The sequence below is a fragment of the Hypanus sabinus genome, unplaced genomic scaffold (assembly GCF_030144855.1).
Source record: "Hypanus sabinus isolate sHypSab1 unplaced genomic scaffold, sHypSab1.hap1 scaffold_406, whole genome shotgun sequence".
NCBI classification, from domain to species: Eukaryota; Metazoa; Chordata; class Chondrichthyes; order Myliobatiformes; family Dasyatidae; genus Hypanus; species Hypanus sabinus.
This window is the reverse complement of record NW_026781288.1, coordinates 170,982-192,955: the sequence shown is the minus strand read 5'-3', so window position 1 is coordinate 192,955 and position 21,974 is coordinate 170,982. Positions and strand designations below refer to the sequence as shown.

The window sequence follows — 21,974 nt, the reverse complement described above, 5'->3', positions numbered from 1 at the left end:
TAAAGCATTATGGTTTGTAACAAAATGGGGCTGTGTCTGGGATATGACAAATTTAAGGATTGATTAATTATCAATTTCATTGGGGAAATCCCTTTTGATTTACTTGTGTGTGGAAAACCAGCAGCAATGGATGTCGATAGATATCTGGAAGTGTGAACCTCTCAAGCATTAGAGGACACCAGAAGGATTGAGTTGTTGAGTATTGCTAGAACGTTAATACTTGCTAAGGTGAAATTGACAATGAGGAGGGCACAGATGCAGAAGATAATAGCTGAGCATTATGTATCTGAGGATGTGTTTAAAGTGAAGGAGTTGGAGGTGTTTCCTGAATGTAAACCTCGTGAGCTTGAGCTACAGTAGAAGTTAGAAATATTAAAGATGGAGGCTCCAGAAAGGCAGAGGCAGTTTCAGGCTAAAGAGGCAGAAAAGCAGACAGAAAATTCTCTTACAAAGTGTACTTAAGGGGAAGGCTTAGCAAGCCTATTCTGCTTTGACAATTGCTGAAGCAGCTTATTATTTACTTATTTATGCTGCCCCAATCATCGCCACTGGGCTATAAATGTGCAGGAGCTGTGTGTGGTTCAGTGTTTTGCTCAAGGACACACAAGCTGCCTCGGCTGAGGCTCGAACTCATGACCTTCAGATCGCTAGTTCAACACCTTAACCACATGGCCACGCATTATGACCACATATTATGACGTAGTGAAACAGGCTGTGCTCAAAGCTTACGGGTTGGTCCCAGAAGCAGACAGGCAAAAGTTTAGAAATTTGAAGAAATCTGTGAACCAGATGTACGGAATTTGCTTATGAGAAATTTGTGTCTATTGGCCACTGGTGCACATCTGAACATGTAAATGATGATTTTAACAGCTTGAGAGAGTTGGTTTTAATTGAAGAATTCCAAAGGTGCGTCCCTGATGACATAAAGACGTATTTAGATGGAAATGATCCTGCCACTCCGCAGGAATCTGCTGGATTAGAAGATCAGTTTGCTTTAACTCATGAAGTTATGTTTACCCTGAATAAGAGTTTCCAAAAGGCACTTGTCAAGTTGTGGGTAAACCTAATGAGCTCACCCCAGTGGCATGTACCTGCATTCGGTGAACCCTTTTCTAAAGTTATAGTGGATTGTGTTGGCCCATTGCCAAAGTCTAAAGCTGGCCATCAGTATCTGCTAACTATTATGTGTACTACATCCAGATTCCCAGAGGCAATGCCTCTCAGAAATATTAAAGCTAAAACTGTGGTGAAGGCTCTTACCAAGATTTTCACTTTATTCGATTTGTCTAAAGAAATACAGTCTGATCAAGGATGTATTTGTATATCTGCATTATTCAAGCAGGTAGTTTATGAATTGGGAGCAAAACAGATTGCATCATTTGCATACCATCCGGAACCAGAAGGTGCTTTAGAAAGATTTCATTCTACCCTCAAAACAATGATCAAGACATATTGTGTTGAAAATGGAAAAGACTGGGATGAAGGGATACTTTTGCTTTTGTCCAGATGAAGGAATACATTTGATTTTGTCCACAGAAAGAGAGTCAGTACAGGAATCACTGGGCTTTACTCCATTTGAACTTGTATTTGGTCGCAGAGTGACCTTTGACCTTGTTAAAAGGATCCGTGGATTGATGGGGATGTACATGTTAACTCGTTAGACTATGTTTTGAAGTTCAAAAATAAACTACACCAAGCCTGTAGTCTAGCGAGACAAAACTTAAAGATTTCTCAAAACAAAATGAAGTGTTGGTTTGATAACAGGGCTCGCGAAAGAAAATACCAGGTGGGAGATAAGGTGCTTGCCTTATGTTGACGAATCCACTTCAGGCGAAATTCAATAGACCGTATGAGATAGTCTCTCAAATTAATAATGTGAATTCTGTTATTAAAACACCCGACTGACGTAAACTAACACAGGTGGTGCACATAAATATGATAAAGCCTTTTTTGACAAGCAGGCACCATCTGTGAGTATTGTTGTCAAAACAAATGAATCTGGTAACCCTGAGAATGAAACAATTGACTCGTCTGAGACTTTTCACAAGCCAAACATGGTCCCAGTTAGGCTAATGAACTCGGTTGTTCTAGAAAACATTGATAACGAGTTGGCTCATCTGCAGCCAAAGCAACAACAGCTGAAGGAATTAATTCTGAAGTACAAAGATTTATTTCCCGATGTTCCCAGGCAAACCACGGTCGCAGTACATGATGTAGATGTTGGTCAAGCCAAACCGATTAAACAACATCCACTTCGCATGAACGTCGAAAAGTGTAAATTGGCTGACCAGGGAATTGAGTATATGCTGGAGAATGGTATTATTAGGCCTTCAAAATGAGATTGGAGTCACTCTGCATTATTATGCCCAAACATGATGGTATTGTTAGATTTTGCACTGATTGTAGAAAGGTAAATGCAGTAACAAAAACTGATGCCTATCCTATCCCTAGGGTGGATTATTGCATCGATAAGGTTGGAATAGCTAATATCTTACAAAGATTGATCTGTTCAAAGGGTATTCGTGTGTTCCATTGACGGACAGAGGGAGAGACATTTCTGTGTTTGTGACAGCATCTGGGTTGTATGAATACAATGTTTTGCCTTTTGGAAGTAAAAATGCTCCAGGAACATCCCAGAGAATGACTGATTTTGTAATTCGAGGGTTAGAACACACAGATACCTATATTGATGACTTAGTTACAGGGAGTGACACTTGGGAAGAGCATATCTCTGCAGTAGAAAAGCTATTTGACAGGCTTTCCTAGGACAACCTTACAGTTAACTTGGCTAAGAGTGAATTTGGCCATGACACTGTGACCTGTCTTGGGTATGTTGTAGGTCAAAGCAAGTTGGCTCCTGTTCGGGCAAAAGTCCAGGCAATTTCTCAAGTTCCTATTCTGACTGCTAAGAAGGCTCTTAGAAGGTTTCTGGGAATGGATGGATATTATCGTAAGAACTCTGCTGCTATCGCTCTTCCTCTGACTAATCTCCTGAAGAAGGGTGAAAAGTTTGTTTGGACCGAGCCTTGTCAGAAGGCATTTGATTGATTGTTATCAGTATTTGAGATTAGGCCAATCAATGTAGTGCTGTCAGCAAAATTTAATTAGCAGATTGGAGCTGTGGGTGGCAACACAAGTCATGGGTGCACAGAGAGTAAAGGAGGGGGCCAAAGTGACATCCCTATGGGTGATGTGTGCTCAGGGTCAGAGAGACAGAGGAGATGGAGCCCACTCTTACCACCTGCCGGCGATCTGACAGGAAGTCCCGGATCCAGCTACACAAGGCAGGGTGAAGGCCGAGGTCTCTGAGCTCCTTGTCGATACTTCATGCCTTTGTATGGCTACTGCTCTGCCCATGACTGCAAGGAACTGCAGAGAACTTTGGAGAGCAGAGAACATCATAGAAACAAGCCTCCACTCCATGGACTCTTCCTACACTTCCCCTCCCTCGGAAAAGCAGGCCATGGACACAAAGAACCTCATAACCTGGACAGTCTGGCTGCAAACCCGCTCCCACATCGGGGAAGGGATACAAAAGCCGTAAAGTGCGTAACACCAGGCTGAAGGACGGCTTCCTGTCTGTGGTTATAAGCCAAATGAATGATAAAATGGACTCGACCTCACAATGATTAAGACATATTGTGTTGAAAATTTATAAGAGTGGGATGAAGGAATACATTTGCTTTTGTCCACAGAAAGAGAGTCAGTACAGTAATCACTGGGCTTTACTCCGTTTAAACTTGTATTTGGTCGCAGAGTGACGTTTGATCTTGTTAAAAGGAATGGTGGATTGATGGAGATGTACATTTTGAAGTTCAAAAATAAACTACACCAAGCCTTTAGTTTAGCGAGTCAAAACTTAAAGGTTTCTCAAAACAAAATGAAGTGTTAGTTTGATAAGCAGGGTTGCGAAAGAAAATACCGGGTGGGGGATAAGGTGCTTGCCTTATGTTGATGAGTCCATACAGGTGAAATTCAATAGACCGTATGAGATAGTCTCCCAAATTAATGATGTGAATTATGTTATTAAAACACCCAACTGACTTGAACTAACACAGGTGGTACACATAAATATGATAAAGCCTTTTTTGACTAGCAGGTACCATCTGTGTGCGTTGTCAAAACAAATGAATCTGGCAACCCTGAGAGTGAAACAATTGACTCATCTGAGACCTTTCACAAGCCAAACATGGTTCCAGTTAGGCTAGTGAACTCGGTTGTTCCAGAAAACATTGCTAACAGGTTGTCTCATCCCCAGCCAAAGCAACAACAGCTGAAGGAATTAATTCTGAAGTTTAAAGTTTTATTTCCCGATGTTCCCAAGCAAACAACGGTCGCAGTACATGATGTAGATGTTGGTCAAGCCAAACTGATTAAACAACACCCAAATTGCATGAACGTAGAAAAGTGTAAATTGGCTGACCAGGGAATTGAGTATATGCTGGAGAATGGTATTATTTGGCCATCAAAATGAGATTGGAGTCACCCTGCATTATTATGCCCAAACCTGATGGTATTGTTAGATATTGTTGATTATAGAAAGGTAAATGCAGTAACAAAAACAGATGCCTATCCTATCCCCAGGGATTACATCGATAAGGCTGGAAAAGCAAATTTCTTACAAAGATTGGTCTGTTGAAAGGGTATTGGTGTGTTCCATTGACGGACAGAGGTAGAGAAATTTCTGCATTTGTGACACCATCTAGGTTGTATGAGTACAATGTTTTGCCTTTTGGAAGGAAAAATACTCCAGGAACATCCCAGAGAATGATTGATTTTGTAATTCGAGGGTTAGAACACACAGATACCTATATTGATGACTTAGTTACAGGGAGTGGCACTTGGGAAGAGCATATCTCTGCAGTAGAAAAGCTATTTGACAGGCTTTCCTAGGACAACCTTACAGTTAACTTGGCTAAGAGTGAATTTGGCCATGACACTGTGACCTGTCTTGGCTATGCTGTAGGTCAAAGCAGGTTGGCTCCTGTTCGGGCAAAAGTCCAGACAATTTCTCAAGTTCCTATTCTGACTGCTAAGAAGGCTGTTAGAAGGTTTCTGGGAATGGATGGATATTATCGTAAGAACTTTGCTGCTATCGCTCTTCCTCTGACCAACCTCCTGAAGAAGGGTGAAAAGTTTGTTTGGACCGAGCCTTGTCAGAAGGCATTTGATTGATTGTTATCAGTATTTCAGATTAGGCCAATCAATCAGTACACGATGATAATAAACAAATTCCCCATTTTAATTGTGTGGAAATATTAGATAGACTGAGCTTCTGCTCAGGAACCTCAGAAGGAAACTGAACTGTTGTAATTTCTGTGGAAAGCAACTGTATGGAAAATGCTTCAATCTCACATTACGATCTGCGGTAACTGGGAACAGGTGACCGGTGGTGGGTCTCCCATATCAATATCAGAATCAAGTTTAATAGCACCGGCATATGACATGAAATTCATTGTCCCTGCGGCAGCAGTAGAACCTAATTCATAACAATAGATTTTAACAATTGTGATTTTAAACAAGAAACATGCAGAAAGTATTGCAGAGAAAAAAACATTGTCCACGCACAACAGAGGACGTGACAGATCCGGATTTCACTGACTTGTCTGAACGGGGAAAGATGAAGCTACACGTACACGTAGAGCAGTGACCCGCAGATGCTGCAGATCTGCAGAGAAACGTGAACAGGAAACGGGATCAGGTGAAGGGTGGAGGGTCTCCCTTCTGATCTGGTGACTCTGCTCCTCGCCCCTCACACGCTGCCCGACTCATCCACTGCATTCCCCACATTATTCCATATTTACCCCAGAGACATGATTATTATTTCACACCATATCTTCCCCGATCCCTTTCCCTCCATCTCCAGGTCACAGAGTCAGCGGCTCATTCCCATCCAGGTCCAAAACATAATTCAGACCCAAACAGGAAATTTTCACGTTTCATTTAAATCAGTTCTGTGTTTATAAACACTAATTTGTATTCGCATTCCTCCGGAGCCTTGCTGGACAGGAACACTGAAATATCAAGTGAGAAACAGCAGGCCATTCAGCCCCTCTAACCATCAGCAAGATTGCGTCTGCTCTCCCATCTCAGCCACATGTTTCTGCCCAGTCCTCGTTTCCTCCATCCCTTCGGTCTCCACACATCTGCCGGCCTCTGTTTTACGTGGGGACGATCACTGAGTTTTCACCGCCCTCTGTGGAGGGGCTTTACAGACATTTACCACCCTCGGAATGGGGACATTTCCTCTCATCTCAGTCCCGGACAGTCCATCCCTGTTTCAGAGACTGAGATCCCTGGTTCAACCGGTCATGATGTTGTGCATTTCAGTGTGTTCACCTCTCAGTCCTCGGTTCTCAAAATGAAAGGGTTACCACATTTGATCTTTCTTCATATGATAACCCCACCACCCCAGGGATCAGTCTGGTGAATCTTCATTGCACTCTCTATAACAAATGCTCTCTAACCTCTTTGATAATCCTCTGTGGAATTAATTTCCAGCTTCTGCAGCCCCGTGTTGCCCCAACCACTCACCTCCCACCCCTGTTACTATTTCCACCTTCCCACCTCCCCCTGACCTGTATCCACCTCTCTCTCCCCATCTCTTGCCCCATCCCCACCCCTCACCTCTTTTATCTGACTATTTCCCGTCCACTCTCAGTCCAGAGGGAGAGTCTCGGCCCGAAATGTTGACGGTCCATTTTCCTCCACAGATGCTGCCCGACCCACTGAGTTCCTCCGGCAGTTTGTTCTTTGGTCTGTATAACCCGTGTCAGTATGGGGAGCGGGATTTTACACCAAATTCCAGGTACAATCTCAACAAAGCACAAATAATTGTCACTCTGCCCGGACCATTGGTCCCGCTTGCAGGGCAACAGTCTGCCGGTGTTTGCCCCCAATGTAGTGAATCCCTCTGCTCGGCACCACCGTGGGTTCAGACATTTCCACAGATGAGCCCCTCCTGTCCCCACCGGGACAAACATCCTGTCCGCCCCCTCTCTCACCATCTTCATCCTGTCAATAAAATCCCTCCCCGGGGAACCGGCATCGAACCGACGGGCCGAGCGGTCTCCTCCTACCTCTCAGCGATACATCAGACTCCGGCCGCAGGAGACGCTTCACAAACGCCCCAACTTCCCTCGGAGGGAAAGGGAAATAAATCATAAAGCGGACATTTACTTTGAGGTTTTCTCCGCTCTGAGGAGGCTGTCGGCGCTCGAGAGGGTGACGGACTCAGCGGGGTAACGCCCACTCGGCTTGTCCGCCTCCGCTACTGGTTGTAACCCGTGATTGACATAACTTCGCAACAATGGGAATAACGTAGCCCCTGAATCCTCTGTTGACAGCGGTGGGGGCGGGGCTAGTCACGTGATTATTAGCCCAGCTGTTAAACCGATAAAGCTCGAGCACAGCAGCGCGTGGATGACGTAAGACACCGCGCACGTCAGGGCAGAACCCGGTGGGGGAGCCCATGCCTGACGTCAGGCGCGTGGGGGAGGAGCTGTGTGACGTCACATGTGGGAGTGCGTTGCCAGCGGGGTCCACACACAATGTATTAGTCAACAGAAAACCTCCCGTCCCTGCAGTCTTTGACTCCTGGTAAACTCAACACCCTGACAGTGTGGACCATAGATACCCCTTCCTCTCAGAGTCAGGGAATCATTCAGACAGCTGATCGCTGAGAGGAATTATATTTATTGGTCATTAAAGATCACCCAGATTCGTTTGGACGGATTTGATGTGGAGTTCGGGGTGTCACAGTGAAAGGGCCGGACGGTCAAACTCTCTCCGTTGTCCAAACATCCTTCCAGGTGAGGCGACACTTCACCTGTGAATCTTCCGGGGTCGCCTGTTGTGTCCGCTGCTCCCGTTTCGGCCGCCTCCACACTGGTGACACCGGCTCCTCCGCAATTGTCCCGGGTAGGAATGTTTATTTTTCTGGGGTGTTGATGTTATTGTTCCCTTTTGTATGGGAGGGGTGGGTTTTGGGGGTTGATGATCGGGATGCCGTTAGTTCTTATGCTGTGGTTGGTGTGGAAATTTCATTTTTCTCTGTGAACGACATTTGTTTCGTGGCTCTCTGGAGAAGTAAAAAATTCCGAGTTGTTTATGGATACCTGCTTTGCTAATAAATTAACCTTTGAACTATCCGCTCCGAGCGGGACTTCCCGGTGTCCAAACATTTTAATTCCCATTCCCATTCCCGTTCCGACGTGTGAAACATCGCCTCCTCTTGTGCCAAGATGAGGCCACCCTCAGGGTCCAGGATCAGTCCCTATATTCTATCCGAGTATCCCCCCCCCCCCTCCACCCGCCAACCCGTTTGCGCTGCATGGACCTCCGGCCACCGGCGGCGATGTGCAGACCTCCGCATCTGTTGTTGGCGGTTCTCCCATTCGGGCGGCGATAATTATGGGCTGATCCCGAGATTGTGAAAATCGAGGCGGGTTGCATTGAGAAAGGGCCGGGCCTGAGCTCTGCCGGACGCCTGGAGCAGTGGTGCAGTGCCATTTCTTTAGGTGCCGGAGCCATACCAGGTGTGATTGATAAATTCGTGTCCTAAGTTAGAAGGCCTAAAGTTATACAGCTCTCGGAACCTGCACGTGCAGTTCAACTCTTTGAGTGATTCTGAAGAGAGTTTGAAGGTAATAACGTTTGTGGTATTTCTGTTTCTGATAATTGAAAATTGCTAGGTTTTCTAAAATTGACTCCTTCCACCTTAGGCCACGGACTTAACCCCTCGTATGTCGCACCCAATTTGTGTACCTGCTCATTAATTGTGTGTGTGTGTGTGTGTGTGTGTGTGTGTGTGTACGTATGTGTGTGTGTGTGTGTGTGTGTGTGTGTGTGTGTGTGTGTATAAAATAGGGCTTCTTATAATGTCAAGCTGTAAACCAAGATGAAAGAAATATATGAATTCCAGAGCTCCACAGAAATATAGTGATAGTTAAGACATTAACAAGATTATAACCTATCACTACATTTCAGTGAATAACTGGTACAATAACACATATAATACTTAATTTAATAATATGACGAAGTATTGCATGGTTGCACTCACTAATTATCATAAAATATAATTATCAAGCAGGTAAAGTAACGTTGTTTGCTTAGAAGTGATAGGGTTGCTAGTGAGAAAATTTTACTTTTCAATCAGCGAGTTCACTGTCAATGCATCGGATGACAGTATTGATGGCCCGCTGGGGAAATTTACAAATGAATTCCAATATTAAAAGGGCTGGATAGAGAGGTCGTGGAGAGCTATACTATCTGGTTATCACAGTGCCATAAATACAACTTAAATATACAATCGATAGGCTTGTTCCCCAGCTTGGGATTCTAAATTGGAGAATGGTGCTTTATTCACAAAATTGTCACAGTCCACAGTGACTGTGCACGGATCCCAGCAATGGAACCCGCCACTACAGCCCCACAGTGCACTATGTACTGATTGCAAAGCTACGAAATTGCACGTGAATAGCCTCCCCTCCCCCAACTCCACTCTTTCTGCGTCACCAGCAGACTGGGACATCTCACATCTCGCTGCCTTCGCCAGGACATTAAACTGTGAACAACTATGGTCAGGGACTGATCTCTGGGGTACTCCAAACGCTACCTCCTTCCAGTCTGAAAACGACCCACTCATCCAGCCACACACTACCGGCAGTTTATCGATCTCCAACGAAAAAGCCTAATCACCTACTCCCGATGTTCAATACCATTGCTGACTCTGAGATTACAACCGTCAAATACCAGGAGGGACATAATAATCAGAAAGTCTCTAGTCGCAGCCGTGTAAGTAAAATGTGATCTCAGTGGGTGTGTGGCGCATGCTCAGAACGCGAAGGAGACAGACAAACTGAGCCAAGTCACAGACTGATGAAGGGGAGGAATGATCCATTTTGACACAGAGAGGGAAGCGGAGCGTTTGATATTGTGCCTGATGCAGGAACTGTAGCCAGTTAGAAGATGATGCTTTGTTCCTCCAAATTGTGTTGAGCTGTGACAGTGTTTTTATCAGTAGGCACCATGGAGACTAAAATAATTTTAGTTGAAGTGTTGTCGTTCACCCACTGACGTGCTTTATAAACCTTTAACAGTGTAGAAAATTCAAAGGATTTGTGTATGGGAATCACAAACACAACAGCACGTTAGATCCGCTGTATCTGTCAGTTCACCAGAGCTTGAACACAAAGTACACTGCAGGTGCTGTGGGCAAAGCAACAGGTACAAAATGCTGGAGGAACCCAGCAGGCTGGGCAGCATCCGTGGAAACGAACAGTGAACATTTCGGGCCGATACTGAAAACCGTGACCTACAGTTTTGCACTGGGAAACGGCCGTTCACTTGCTCCGTGTGTGCGAAGAGACTCATTCAGTTAACCCACCTTGTGATGCTCCCGTGAGTTCACAATAAATAGAGGCCACATTTCTGTCCGGAGTGAGCAAAGAGTTTTACTCACTCATCCCAGCTGCTGCAACACCAGCAACTTCACATCAGGGAGGAAGTTCAAATCAGCTCCGTGTTAAATGTTTAACCATCACGGTGACTGAAAGCAGCTGTAGGTTCATGAGGGACTGTTACTGCCAGATTCTGCAGTCCTCGCGGCTGCTCATCGCACCCAGGACTGAACCCTGGTCACTGAGCATTGGAGGAGTCTGTTCTGCTGATGTTAGCCATAAATTTGACTGGTGTTTAATATTTTGGATCTGTGAAAGTTAAATCAATTCTGTATCAAATCCCATGTCGCAGGTACTTACTGTCACTGCCAAACTCACAATGTACACTAGCGAGGCCACTCAGTCTATCTGGTCCCTGCCCAGTTTTCTGTTCCATATCAGTGTTTTAAAACTAATCTCTCACTCTTCCTGTTGCAACTTGTCACCACTCCGTGGGAGAAGAGTTTTCCCTTGAATTTCATAGAATCAGAGAAATCTGCAGCAAATTACAGGCCCTTCGGCCCACAATGTTGTACTGACCATGTAACCTACTCTAGAAAATGCCTAGAATTACCCTACCACAGAACCCTCTATTTTCCTAAGCTCCATGTACCTATCTAAGATTCTCTTAAAAGACTCTATTGTACCCGTCTCTACCGCCGTCGCTGGCAGTGCAGTCCACACACCCAACACTATCTGTATAAAAATATATATCTCTGACACCTCCCTTAAACTACTTCCAAGCACCTTATCTATGCCCCCCACGTGTTCGCCATCTCGGCCCTGGGGAAAAAGCCTCTGAATTTTCACACGATCAATGCCTCTCATCATCTTATACACCTGCATGAATTTCCTGCATGATTTTCCGCAGACTAATTAACACGATGAGCTCGCTGAGTATTTGACCTTCCCCAGGGCTCTGGACTAAGGTGGTTAAACACCTTTTTCCCTGCTCTTTTCAAATTTTGTGTCATTTTCACCAATTTCAAAGGACTGTGCCTCAGACAGCCGGGTTGTGGCAATGCGCCTCTAAACCCTGACAGCGGACTGGCGAGTGAATCTTCAGTGGAGCGGAGTCAGAAAACAAAGATTTACCAGCTCCAATCAGAGCTTTGGGGTTCCGGAAAGAGACGGGTTCTGGAGGTTACGAGCAGGAGGAGGAAGAGGAACCAGACCAGCAGGATGTGGCTATGAATGAAAGATGAGAAACATTTGGAAACCGGTTAATTGAAAAACAAAATGGTTAATTTCTACACATTGCAGGTTATCAGCAGATCAGGCGGCAAATGTGGAGAGGAATAAATGGGCAGCATTTAAACCGAGCCCCTTCAGCATGTCTAGACTGTGTACTCCTCTGTTTAGTTGCTGCCTGAACTGCAGAGCTCCTTCAGCATTTTGTGTGTGTGCGTCTCTGTATTTCCAGCATCTGCAGAATCTGTTTTGTTTCACATCTGCATTTGGAAGAGGATTGTACTTTGGCATTAGATACACGAAATGCCTGTTGATATTGAGTGTTTCGTTTATGGGAGCCGCTCTCTGCGTTAAGAAAGCTGCTCAGTTTTCTATACACACACAAAAACTGAGATATGGACGTGGAACCGAAGCTTGCATAAATTTTGAATGGCACCATGATTACCCATAAAGCCGCGCGTTTAAAATTTCGCTGTCGTTTAAAGCACCGATCAAATGCGCAAGCGCAGGATTACGGTCGTCTCCGATAAATACGCATGCGCGCAGTATACAAAATGTCGGGAGGAGCGGAAAGGTAAGGGCTCTTTCGACTCTAATTGAGCGACAATTGCTGTGAGAACCGGAGACTGTGGCCCGCAAACTCGGCACAGGCAGGTCTTTTTCCTCTCTCTCAGCCCCACGATCCGTACGCGGGCCCCGGGGAGCTTCCGGCTAATCAGGGAATGGGAGCAGATGGATCTCACAGACGGAGCTGAGCTCCAGCTATCTGAATGCAAGGATTAGGAATTCGGAAAAAGAGAACAAAATCTTTCTATCAGCTGTTGAGAAAATCATCTTTGTTCTGCCTCCAACCGCAGCAAGAGAAAACCTGCAGTTGCTGGAAATCCGGAGGAATTTCATACAAAATGCCGGAGGAACTCAGCATTTATACTCTTTCCCATAGGTGCTGCCCGGCCTGCTGAGTTCCTCCAGCATTTTGTGTGTGTTGCTTGTTCTGGAGTTTTCTACACGTGAGGATATGTTTTAACCTATTCTGTCTGGATACATAATGATAATCAAACAACTTTGCCCTGGGTAACAAGTAGCTTTCGGATCACAAATGTGCCAGACTCCAATGAGACAGAGTACTGCCCTTCCCTTCATATTCATTGGCATCACCAAGTTCATCACCGCCAGTCACCTGAGGGAGGGTCCAGGGGAAATATTTATGTCCAATACAGAAACTGGTGTTACCTTGTGTATATTGTGGTGATGCAAAAATTGCTGAAGAATTTGCAAGTGGGAAGAAGGGGAGTGATATTTGGAAGTCCAACTTTTTAAAGCATCATTTAGCAAGAAAATTGCATTTAGTGATATGCAAAAATTTGGCTACCTTTCTCTTCCTGTGAATAGCTAAGCGAGTAAAACAATGACCTGATTTCCAAAAGTCATAAAGTTAAAGATGACACATTCTTTAATATTTTAAGCAAGATTACTCTTTTGTATCCATCATTTACAGTTGCAAAATAATAAAAAAGGAAAAGGGCCTGAAGTGAAAGTTTGGGCACCCTGCATGGTCAGTACTTAGTAGCAACCTCTTTGGCAAGTATCACAGCTTCTAAACGCTTTCTGTAGGCAGCTGAGAGTCTTTCAATTCTTGCAAAAGGCTTCTAGTTCTGTGAGATTCTTGGGCCGTCTTGCATGCACTGCTCTTTTGAGGTCTATCCACAGATTTTTAATGATGGTTAGGTCAGGGGACTGTGAGGTCCATGGCAAAATGTTCAGATTGCGTTTCCTGAGGTAGTCCATTGTGGATTTTGAGGTGCATTTAGGATCATTATCCTGTTGTAAAAGCCATCCTCTTTTAATTTTCAGCTATTTTACAGATGGTGTGATGTTTGCTTCCAGAATTTGCTGGTATTGAATGGAATTCATTCTCCCCTCTACCAGTAGAACGTTCCCCGTGCCACTGGCTGCAACACAAGCCCAAAGCATGATCAATCCACCTCCGTGCTTAACAGTTGGAGAGGTGTTCTTTTCATGAAATTCTGCACCCTTTTTTCTCAAAACATACCTTTGCTCATTGCACCCAAACAGTTCTTTTTTAACTTCATCAGTCCAGAGGACTTGTTTCCAAAATGCATAAGGCTTGTTTAGATGTTCCTTTGCAAACATCTGACCCTGAATTTTGTGGCGATGGCGCAGGAAAGGTTTTCTTCTGATGTTTCTTCCATGAAAGTCATATTTGTGTAGGTATCCCTGCACCATAGAACAGTGCATCACCACTTCAGAGTCTGCTAAATATTCCTGAAGGTCTTTTGCAGTCAAACGGGGGTTTTGATTTCCCTTTCTAGTAATCCTACGAGCAGTTCTCTTGGAAGGAATTCTTGGTCTTCTAGACCTCAACTTGACCTCCACCATTCCTGTCAACTGCCATTTCTTAATTACATTACGAACTAAGGAAAGGGCTACCTGAAAACGCTTTGTTGTCTTCTTATAGCCTTCTCCTGCTTTGTGGGTATCATGTATTTTAATTTTCAGAGTGCTAGGCAGGGGCTTAGAGGAGCCCATGGCTGCAGATTGTTGGGGCGAGGTTTGTGGAGTCAGGGTATTTATAAAGCTTTGAAATTTGTAACACTTGGCTTTTCCTAATGAAGATTGTGAACAAGCCATAGCCCTAACCAGTTAATGAAGGTCTGACTCCTTGGTAAAAGGTACCTGAGAGCTCAAATCTCTTGGGGTTCCCAAACTTTTGCATGCTGCTCCTTTCCTTTTTTTTCACTCTGAAATTGTAAAAACAAAAATAATACACTAATCTTGCTTAAAATGTTGAAAATAATGTTTCATCTTTAACTTCATGACTTTTGGAAATCAGTTCATCTTCTCAGGACTTTATTCCTTGGAATGTTGAAGATTGAGGGGATATTTGATTGTGAAAGAGGGGCATAGATGGTGTAACTTCATTTTTCATTCTTTTTTATTGATTTCCAACTAAAGAATATACAAATCGGAAGAGGAGTTTAACAAGTAGATATATAAAAGACATAAACAGCAATAGTAAAAACAAGAAGTATATAATATCAAAATCAAATAAGTAAAATATTATGCCATTATATATACAATGGTCCAAAAAAATTACAACTCCTCATAATAATTTAAAAAATTGGAAATTTTATTGATAAGGAAAAAAAAAACCACTAACTAAACTGAAACAAAAAAAAAACAAAAAAAAAAGAAAGAGAAAAAAGGGAAAGAAAAAGAAAGATTGGGCTGTCCAATTGAGGATAAAATTGGAAAAAAACAGAGAGAGTGAAAAAAAAACACATCCTTTCAGTCATCTCTGAACCTTCATGGATAAGGATTTCCCCCAAAGAGAATTTAAAAAAATAAATTAAATCATGTGAAAATATTGAATAAAAGGTCACCAGACTTGTTCAAAATTAAAGGATGTATCAAATGTCCTGCTTCTAATTTTCTCCAAGCTTAGACATGACACAATGGTGGAGAAACAATAGGAAACAGTAGGTGGTTAGATTCGTTCCAATGTAGCAAAATAGCTCTCCTAGCCGGTAAAGGTGAAAAAGCTATCACATGTTGGGCAGAAGCAGACACTTTGCTTGCTTCTTCTGGAATAATCACAAAAATTGCTGTAAGTGGATAAGGTTGAACATCTATATCTATAACTTTAGATAATATTCCAAACACATCCCTCCAAAAATTATTTAAACTTGCACATGACCAAAACATATGAGTTAAAGTAGCCATTTCTGTGTTACATCTGTCACAGATAGGGCTTATATTCAGAAAAATATGCACCAATTTATCTTTGGATTATATGGGGCCTGTGTACTATCTTAAACTGTATTAAGATATGGTGTACACAGACAGATGAATTATAGACTAAATAATAAATCTTATTCCATTGATCATCTGAAAGTGAATGTTGAAGTTCTATTTCCCAGATAGGTTGAACCCTATCATTAGGCGACATGCGAGCATTCATTAACTGTTTATAAATGATAGCTATTAATCGTTTTTGAAAAGGTTTAAACTGAAAAATAACATAAGCCAAATTTGAAGAGCAGGCCAAGGGGTAATTCAGTAAAAAATCATGTAAGAAATTCCTAACCTGTAAATACCTGAAAAAAATGTGTATTAGATATCATATTTATCCATTAACTGTGAGAAAGACATTAAACAATCTTGTAAAAACAAATCTAAGAAAGTCTTTATTCCCTTAATTTTCCATGTTAAAAAAGCCTTATCCATAGTTGATGGTTTAAAAAATAAATTAGAATAAGTATTACTAGAAAATAAAAAAAATAATTCAAAAAATCTATGAAATTGAAACCGAATTTTAAAAGTATGTTTAACAATAGTGTTAAGAGATTGTCTACCTATTCTGGAGAACGGAAACGGACGAGGAGCTCCTAATAAAGTAGCTAACAAAAACCCTATTACTGAATTTTCCTCCAACTGTAACCATGAAGGGCGGTCTTGGTCGTCTATCTCATAAATCCAAAAAGTAATATAATGAATATTAATTGCCCAGTAATAAAATCTAAAGTTTGGTAAAGCCAGTCCTCCATCTTTTTTTGATTTTTGCAATGAAAGTTTATTCACTCTAGAGCCTTTATTATTCCAAACATAAGATAAAATCAAAGAATCTATTTTATCAAATAATGTTTTTGGAACAAAAGAGGGAACTGCCTGAAATAAATATAAAAAATTCGGTAGAATAGCCATTTTTATAGCATTTATTCGACCTATGAATGACAACGACATAGGTGACCATTTAGAAAGCGCCTTTGAGTATATTCAACTAAAGGGAAGGTGTAAATTCAAGCTTGCTTTTACCACTGATTGGTGTGGGACTACAACCAGTGGCCATGGATTAAGGGTGAAAGGTGAAATTTTAAGGGGAACATGAGGGGAAACTTCTTCACACAGAAAGTCATCTAGGTTTGGAATGAGCAGCCATCCCGAGTGGTGCATGCGAGCTCGATTTCAACATTTAAGCGGTTCGTGTAGGTACCTGGATGGTAGGGATGTGGCAGTGGGCAGTTTAATTAGTTCAGCACAAACTAGATAGCCCAAAGGGCCTGTTTCTGTGTTGTAGTTTTCTAGACAAAACTGAAATATTACAAAAATTCACTCTAAGCCCTTTTAACAGCTATGTGGACCAACCATTCATCTCAGTAGGAATTTTTTATATGGCGTTAAAATTGTGGCACTTTAAGTTAATAATACATAAGAGAAAATTCCAGTTGCACGTCTAGAAAGACTATTTGTGTGATACTGTTTCAGTTACCGTGGGGCCAGGCACCCATGCTGCTCAGCAGGAGCAGGGAATAATACCAATGGAGAGTCAAACTGAGCCAGGCCACAGATTGCAGATGGCAGAAATGCCCCATTCTTATAGAGACAGGAATTGATGGTCATTCCAGATACCAGCTCTCTGCCCAGTCAGGAGAGTGTGATACCAGATCAATCCTTGGCAACTCATGTAATCTCATCTGAAATGTTGTCCTAAATCCATTGATGGATTTTGTAAATCTTCTTACAGGTTAAAAATGGGAAGGAATTTGGCTCCAGGAAGCTCAAACATGGCACGCCAGTTTTGTTGTCTCTGTCTAGATATTTAAGAAGTGGAGCAAGGGATTCACTCGACCATCCTTCCTGCTCAGACTGTGGGGAGGGATTCATTTGGTCATTTGACAAAATTGCAAGCCTGTCATTTTACACAGGAGAAAGGCCGTTCACCTGCTCAGACAGTGGGGATTCACTCAGTCATTTCAACTGAAGGTATATCAGCAAGTTCACACTGGGCAAGGCCATTCATCTTTTCTGTGTGTGAGAAAGGATTCTGCCGGGCATCCCACCTGTGGACAAACCAGTCAGATCACACTGGGCAGAGGCTGGTCATCTGTTGAATTTCGGGGAAGGGATTCTCTGGGTCATCTGACCTAATGGCACACCAGTCAGTTCACACTGGAGAGTGGCCATTCACCTGCTCAGACAGTGGGAATGGATTCACTCGGTTATCTCAACTGAAGGTACATGAGCAGGTTTACACTGGGCAAGTCCATTCTGTTTGTGGGAAATGATTCTGTTGGTCATCCCACCTGTGGGTACATCAGTTAGATCACACTGGGCACAGGCTGTCATCTGCTGAATTTCGGGGAAGGGTTTCTCTCGATCTAATGGCTCACCAGTGACTTCACACCAGGGGGCGGCCGTTCACCTGCATAGTCTGTGGGAACGGATTCACTCAGTCATCCCACCTACTGAGCCATCAGCGAGTTCACACTGGGGAGAAGCCGTTCACATGCTCAGTCTGTGGGAAGAGATTCACTTGGTCATCCCAACTACTGGCACACCAGTTTGTTCATACTGGGGAGAAGCCGTTCACCTGCTCAGAATGTGGGAAGGGATTCACACTGTCATCCCGCCTACTGATCCATCAGCGAGTTCACACTGGGGAGAAGCCGTTCACCTGCTCTGTCTGTGGGAAGAGATTCACTGCATCATCCAACCTACTGGTACATCAGCGAGATCACACTGGGGAGAGGCCATTCATCTGCTCCGTCTGTGGGAGGGGATTCACTCAGTCATTCAGACTACAGAGTCATCAGAGAGATCACACTGGGGAGAAGCTGTTCACCTGCTTAGTCTGTGGGAATAGATTCACTGAGTCATCCAGCCTACAGAGTCACCAGCGAGTTCACACTGGGGAGAAGCCTTTCACCTGCTCAGACTGCAGGAAGAGATTCACTGATTCATCCAACCTACAGAGACATCAGCGAGTTCACACTGGGGAGAAGCCATTCACCTGCTCAGTCTGCGGGAAGGGGTTTACTGAATCGTCCTACCTACAGAGACATCAGCGAGTTCACACTGGGGAGAAGCCATTCACCTGCTCAGTCTGTGGGAAAGGTTTCACTCAGTCATCCCAACTACTGGCACACCAGTCAGATCACAACAGGGTGTGGCCATTGTTATGAATCCCTATGTTTCGTTTACTGTGGACTGTCATTTTAAGAGAGAAAGTGTGAGATTAAGAAATCAAATCAGTCTGACTTGCAGCGTGTTTAGTTTTAATCGAGGACACGGACGCTCAGAGTCAGATGGAGACAGAGGAAAAATGGAAGGATTGAAACCAGGGAGTTGGTGGCCAAGGGTCATTTTTCAGAAATTTCCTATACCCGCAAGGGTGGGTTAATTATCAATTCACCGTACATGGAATGTGTGGTTGTCACCTCGTTTGATCCATAGGTTTGGATCGGATTTGGCGTATCCTGTGGAGACCACTTATGTGTTGCCCTTTCCTGGGTGATGACGATATCACTGTGACAATTCGCTTTCGGTGATAATTCGTATGTGGATTTGGAACGACGGATAAATTCTACAGCGACTGATCTCTCATTTTACCACCGTGGAACCTGTGGAATTCGACAGAATTGCCTTCTCTCGACATTTACCCTGGATTGCAACTATCTCTCTCTCATCACCTATTCTGTGGATGACCTGAACTTTACCATCGCAAGACTCCAAGCATTGTTTCCCTCGAGCTCAGTAGTTTGGGAGTTATATTTACACACATTTATACACATAACACTTAACTTTTGTTTAAATTGTTTGTTACAATTTTATAAGTAGTTACAAATAAAGACAGTGGTTTTGACATCAAAACTGGACTCCAAGTGTAGTCTATTGTTGCTGGTTTGTGTCTAAAGCATTATGGTTCATAACAAAATTGGGGCCTGCGTCTGGGATATGAACAAATTTGCAGGGCTTATTGATCAAATAATTATCAATCTGATTGGGGAAAATCCCTTTTGATTTATTTGTGTGTGGAAATCAGCAGCAATGGATATTTATATATGTCTGGAAGCGCCAACCCCTGAGGCATTAGGAAAAGCTAAAACAAATGAATAGCTGACTATTGAACCTCAATGAGGTATGGGGGTGTGAAGGACCAGGGGAAGCATAAAACTGGGAGAGCAGGTACAGGTGAAAAAAATAGGAGTTTTGTTACCCAAAATGTTTATAAACTCAACAGAACTGTTCTACAGTCCAAACTTGAATCAGCTAAACAGAACAAAACTGGGTTACAACAACATAGTGAAATACTCCTCAGACCAAGAGACACCACTCAGCTCCTGGCTGTGGGCTTATATTGGATGCTGGCCATTCAATAGTAAGTTGCATGGGAGAGAAAACATTCCTCTCCTTAAAAAGATATGGCATAAATGAAGTAGCTCCAGAGAACATTCCCCTGGCTGTAGTAGAATGGCACAATCCAATTATCCAGCCCCATCTACTTAGGCTGGTGTAACGCAACAGCTCAGTCGTTTACCAGATTATCAGGAGGATGGTCGGCTCCAGGACACTTTAATATGTCCGGTTGATGGTGCGGCTGGGAATTGCAGCCTCCATAGGGGGGCTATGAGAAAGCCAGAAATTCAGAGGAAAATAGTTGAGCACAATATATCTATGAAGGTGTATGATAAGGAGGTGTTACAGAGGTTTTCTGTGAGTAAAGAGGAGATCCAGTTATGACTGGAACAATTGAAGATTGATGTACAAATTAGAGGCTGAAGAGAATGAGAGAAAGAGGGTGTTTGATGCTTGACAGGCATACAAACAGATGGAAGAAGCATAAAAAAAGTTCTGAAGCTGAGGAAGCAGAAAAACAGAGGGAAGAAGGAGAAAGACAGAGGCAGTTTGTGATAGAGAAGTTAAGGCTCGAGAAAGAAGTTGCTGGCTCAAAGGAGTTGGTTGTACCGTTTAATGCCAGCCAGAAAGTTAAATTGGTCCCTCCATTTGATGAGACTGAGGTTGGTAAATACTTCCAGCATTTTGATAAAGCGGCTCAAAGTCAAAAGTGGCCGAAAGGAAGCTGGACTCTTTAGTTACAAAGTATAATTAAGGGTCATTCTCAACAAGCTCATTCTGCCCTATCAATTGAAAATGCAGCTAATTATGACTTAGTGAAACAGGCTGTGCTCAAAGCTTATGAGTTGATCCTAGAATCATACAGGCAAAAGTTTAGAAATTTGAGGAAATCTGTGAATCAGACTTATATGGAATTTGCTTATTAGTAGTTGTGTGTTTTGACCACTGGTGCACATATAAAAATATAAATGATGATTTTTACAGATAGAAAGAGTTGGTTTTAATTGAAGAATTCAAAAGGTGTGTTTATGAAGACATAAAGACATACTTAGATGAAAAGGATGCTGCCACTTTACGGGAGACTGCTAGATTAGCAGAGTAGTTTGCTTTAACTCATAAGGTTAAGTTTACCCCAAATAAGATTTTCCAAAAGAGTAGCAGGGATCAGCAGGGTAAACCAGAAATTAAAGCTGGGACTAGTGACAAGAGTAAGGATGAAGGGAAGCAGTTGAAGGAGAAATATTCTGGTCTTACTTGTTACTATTGTAACAAAGCTGGTCATATGATGGCTGATTGTTCCATCCTGAAGAAGAGAAAGGAACAGGAGGCAGTCCCAAATGCCTGTGTTCAGTATGTTGAAGCGCCTATAAACCCACAGGGTTCTGAACATTCTGTTGAAGCTCAGTTAAAGACTGAGAGGTCTGACCGAGTTAAGAAGGGATTCGATCACTTTATGTCAGATGTGTTTGTATTAGTAAAGGAAGTTTCAACCCCGTTACCAGTGAAAATCCTTCGAGATACTGGGGCTTCTCAGTCACTTTTATTAGACAGTGTTCTAAAGTTTGGTGATGAGACTGACACTTGTGAGCTAAATCTTATTAAAGGCATTGGGGGTGGCATGGTTTCTGTGCCATTGCACAAGATAACTTTACAGCCAAGGTTGGTTTCGGGACCTGTTAAAATCGGATTATGCTCCAGTTTACCAGTGAAAGATTACTATCAGGGAATGACCTGGCAGATGGTAAAGTTGTTCCTGCAGTGCTGTTGCAAACTAAGCCAACCACTGACGACCCACGGATGGATTTTAACATTTATCCTTCCTGTGCAGGAACTCGAAGTATGGCTAAAAAGTCTGCCGACGCAGACGGTTATGTGCAGCATGATTCTCATACCCATGATAGCCAAAATCGGGATTCCGGTTCTGATGATGTGTCAGGGACTTTTCTGCCTTCATTGTTTCAACAGGATTCAGGTCGTAAGTCTGATGAGAAAGATTTATCCCTGTCTGGGAAGGAGTTTATAGCAGAACAGATCCGAGACCCTGAGATTGAAGCTTTAAAAGAAACAGCTCTCTCAGATGATGAGATTAAGAAAGTGCCAGTAGGGTATTATCTCAAGGATGGAGTTTTATTGAGGAAGTGGAGGCCACCTGCTATACCAGCGAGTGAGAAATGGGCAATTGTTCAC

The 21,974-nt window shown here is 43.1% G+C and overlaps 1 long non-coding RNA gene across 1 annotated transcript; it reads right to left on the bottom strand.

The window, feature by feature from the left end:
- Positions 1 to 16,299: 16,299 nt before the first annotated feature.
- On the bottom strand, positions 16,300 to 20,536 carry LOC132388774 (uncharacterized). Its single transcript, XR_009510337.1, has 3 exons — positions 18,526 to 20,536; positions 17,620 to 18,441; positions 16,300 to 17,372 (listed from the first exon to the last, which is right to left on the bottom strand). It is a non-coding gene; the product is annotated as an uncharacterized LOC132388774 (long non-coding RNA).
- Positions 20,537 to 21,974: the final 1,438 nt, after the last annotated feature.